Genomic DNA, 4473 nt, shown 5'->3' with positions numbered 1-4473 from the left:
ACAGAATATGTGACGATCGTTCTTTTTATCACGAGAATATTTAATTTTTAAAGTAAAGTTTATTTTCGCTACGGAATGAGATGACAGAATCAATTCCGTCGTCAATATGTTGACACTTTGGTGACAGAAAATGCGACGCCCTCATGTCTGTTGCCATATTGCATTGAAATTGGCAACGGAAATTAATTTTGTTATGATGTTTGGCGCAAAGAGAGATTTGACATTCGAAGTTGGCGACAAAACTTGCGACGATCATTCTTTCCATCATGAGAATATTTAATTTTTTAAGTAAAGTTTATTTTCGCTACATAATGAAAACACCCTACCATTGATAATGGTAAAAGTGATGATAAGAAGCATGTTAGGGATGGAACTCCCACCTCCACCTCATCAACTTGAAAAAGTACATACCATATACTCCCATGTCACTCCTCATACTGTACACTACCAAAATGACCACCTTGATGACGAATTCGAACACCTTGAGATGAGACTCCAAAATTTCGTCCATGAAGCTAAAGGGGACATGACTAGTCTCAAGGCCGAAATAAAAAAGAAAGTGGAAGAAGAGTTAGCCGCCTTCAAGAATGACACCTTGCAACCATTGAAAAGGTTGAAGGAAACTCTTAGCCTCATGATGAAGGAGCTCAGGCCCAAGCAATCACTTTAGGGAGTTGTGAAACACTCCCGGAACCAAAGATGGTCGAGGATGATCCCTTGCTAGATGACACCCACGTGCTTGAAGAGATTCTAATTCATGAATTGAAAAAATCAAAAAGGGGTGGATGAGGCTACTGAGAGTGATGATGACATTAAGGTAGTGTGGGAAGATGAGAAGTCAAATGGTGACACCATTGATTCTACATGTGGTAACATTCTTAAACTTATTTGTGTCACTACATTTGATAATACATGTGTTAGATCTTGTCATGATCATACTTGTGCTTCTTGTAAAGATGACTCCCTTGATTCTTGTAATGATTCTCTTAATGCTTATGATAGTGCTTCTCTTGATTCTTGGGAGGATGATTCGATTGGTGATTGTGATAATATTTCTTTACATTCTTATGATGAATTCTATGATTGTGAGGATTTTGAATGGGAGGATGAGGAGAGTGTTAATTGTGATAAGGAGGAGTGTGTTAATGATGGTGAGGAGTGGTTATCTTTTTTTGTAGCATGTGTAGTCACCGTGAGTGGTGACTGTGGCAGTAGCACCCTTAGTTGTTGAATTGAATGGTTTTAGTTATCTAAACCTTGTTTATTTACCTTGTTTAAGTTAATTTTTTTGGGATTTAGATTTTAGAAAAAGGGGGTGTTACACGGTCAGTACCCAGTCTACAATGGAATAGTGGATTGTTGAAGTCGGAGAGCCATGCAACTAGATGTCCAAGGAACCCCTTCAATGGAGAGCTAATCTGTTGCAGTCCGTTTCAAAGACACCTCCCACACTGTTCCCATTGCTGAGTGATCTTCTCGTCCACTATTTAAGCACAAGAGTTTCTTCTCAAGTTCATCTTCACAAATCATCAGAACTTTTGTCTTGAGAAGAGATAGAATCAGAGATGAATCTTCTTAGATTTGTGGAGAGCTTGTTACTGATTCAATATATGGTGTATTAACTTGTATATCTCTTCTTGAATCACCTCCCAAATATATATCTCTGATCCAGATTGTGAAGACACGTAATCATAAACTTGAATTGCATATCACCAAGATTACGGTCATACCCTTGAGGTGTTTAACAGATTGAGGGGCTTTCTTGTAAACATACCTCTTGAAGTAACTGCCTCTGCCAGCACATACACGCTCTCATTAAATTTTCTCCAAACGCTAATTTAGTTCTGAGACGCTTCTGTCGCAGTACCTCATCAGTCAGGCCTTCAGTCTTCAAACGCTGATTGAATCTAAACTACAGCCTATCTAATTTGCCATAATAATATTACCAACTACATTTTTGGGGTTTTAAGACTCAAAACACAAACAGATTTAGAAAAGAGGGGAGAAGTGGAGTTAAAAATAAAAGTGTGGAAAAGAGTGAGAGTTATGAAGAAAAGAGGGGGAAGGGAAAAAGAGAGTGTGAAGAAGAAAATGGAAATAATTTGGTGGTGTTTGTTGATATGAGTGCTTGTATGGAGAAAAATAATGAGGGTGGAAGAGAAGAAAAGATGAAAGAGAGAGGGCAAAACTGTAACACCTCCTTTTTCTTAAATCTAAAACCCGATTAACAAGCTTAAATAAAGTAAATAAGCAAGACTTAGATAACTAAATAATCATCCAAACGATCAACTAAAGGGTGTCACCGCCACAGCCACCACTCACGGTGACTGCACAGGCTACAAAAACAGCTAACTAAACTAGAGTGAAAAGCTCTACAAAACATCATAATCATGGGGAACAAACCCCGGTATCTACGCACCATCAAAAGATAGTTTAAACAACATCTGTCATCAGTACGACTAAGGGTAGAAAACTAAGCTAGCAACTACCACCTCAAATCTACGCACTAACTATCACGTGCGCTCTCAAGAACTAAAAGGGGTTATAAAACAAGTAGGGAAATAAACTCGTTAGCAAATTAATGCTAAAGTATAAAACCACTCAACCCTGTAAAGTACTATAGATATATGTTGGAAAACATTTCACATTCAGACGCAGTCTCAAGTATGAATATAATCAGTTACAACACTTAGTCAACAAGTCTCAATAGATATACGTATACACTTTTATATGCTTGCAACCTATACTTCATATAAACATGCATTAACTTAATAATTCATACTTTAACGCATTCACATGCTATAAACAGATATCTTCAACTATAGTCCAACATGCACTTCTCATACTCATAGATAAAGAGATAACTGAAACTCAACAAGTAAGATCATGTTATCATGCTAACTCTTAAACAACAATAAGAATGTACTTCTCAAATGCTCCAAAAGAAACTCTTGCTAAGTCATGCAACAAGATATGATATGATGCTTTATATATAGATATACTCTCGCTCTTTATATAAAATGGAACATTTTCTGTGGAGGATCTCTGTTGAGTCTCTTTGACTCACTTTTCTCTTCTTTCTTCTTTCTTACTTCCTTTCTGAAACTCGTGGGAGAGGTAGGAACTTCATGAATCATGAACGAACCTATCCGGGCCCGTCATCTAGCCGGCCTAATACTCATCTCGCCCACAGAACCGTTACTCTTGGTTCGTATATAAACTCTGTTGAATCAGGTATCGTACTTGTCATTGTGCACACCCCCTAACCAGGATTCCAAGGCTGATGGGTAGTATCCGACTTAGCAACTCGGGAATATCGACCAAGTTACTTCATAAATATCTGTTAGTCCTTTGTGACCGTTTCTTTCCTTTCTCAAACTTCTTTCTTTCTCTTTTCTTCCGAAAGAACCTAGTCCTAACGGGGCCTCCAAAACAAAGTTTTCCTCACCATATATATATATATATATATATATATATATATATATATATATATATATATATATATATATATATATATATATTGCAATTTCTTTTCTCATGCAATTTCTCTTCTCATGCAATTAATCTCAATAATATGCAAGCTTTGCAATGCACATAAATCTCAAACAATATCTCTTTGTCATATTTTGGAAATCAACTTATCATGCAAACCAAAATAGATATAGGTTTTGAAAATAGCTTAAGGCTGTCTTTACTGTACTTAATCTTTAAAAGTGGCAAAATGCCATTTTCGAATGCAAGTTTGTAAAACAGTGACTTATGCAAGAAATCTCAATAATCTCAACAATTCTACTATTCATGAGCTAAGCAATGCAATTAGCACATTTAATCAAATAATTCTTGTAAACAAATGCCAATTAGATATTTCATAACGTTGTACTCAAAACTTAAACAAATACTCAAGGACCAAATTCATACTTTGTCTGCTAACATGCTTCTACTCAAAAACCATACGAATACAACTCATATTGGAGTGTCGTAACGAGCCTGAGTGTCCGAGCCTCAAAGGCCCACGAATCCCGGTCCGAAACAACACATGGCTGAGCCCTAGAGGGCCCAACCTTCTCCTCAAAACCAACAACACATGGTTGAGCCTCAGAGGGCCCGACCTCTCCTCAAAAACCACAACACATCATAAACACATTATCATGCATTCTCAAACATCTCTAAACATCAAATATCAAGAAATCTCCCACTCAAAGGGTTAAAATAATAGATTTGAGAATCCATGGTTTATACCTTTAACCGAGCTCCAAAGCTAAATATTCGATTCTTGAGCTCACTCCTGAGCTAGCCACTTTAACGAGGAACCTGTAGATCAACCTATCCTCTTTTGTTACCCATACTACTATTATTAACAATAATAGTATTAAACTATATCTTATTAACATTAATCTAATATTTCTTTCCTTGTCATTAATAATCCATAACTCCTTCACTACTTCACTTAATCCCGACTCAATCCTCATTCCA

Source organism: Ipomoea nil, unplaced genomic scaffold (genome assembly GCF_001879475.1).
Source record: "Ipomoea nil cultivar Tokyo-kokei standard unplaced genomic scaffold, Asagao_1.1 scaffold0663, whole genome shotgun sequence".
In the NCBI taxonomy this organism is placed as follows: Eukaryota; Viridiplantae; Streptophyta; class Magnoliopsida; order Solanales; family Convolvulaceae; genus Ipomoea; species Ipomoea nil.
Note: the sequence above shows the minus strand (reverse complement) of the source record.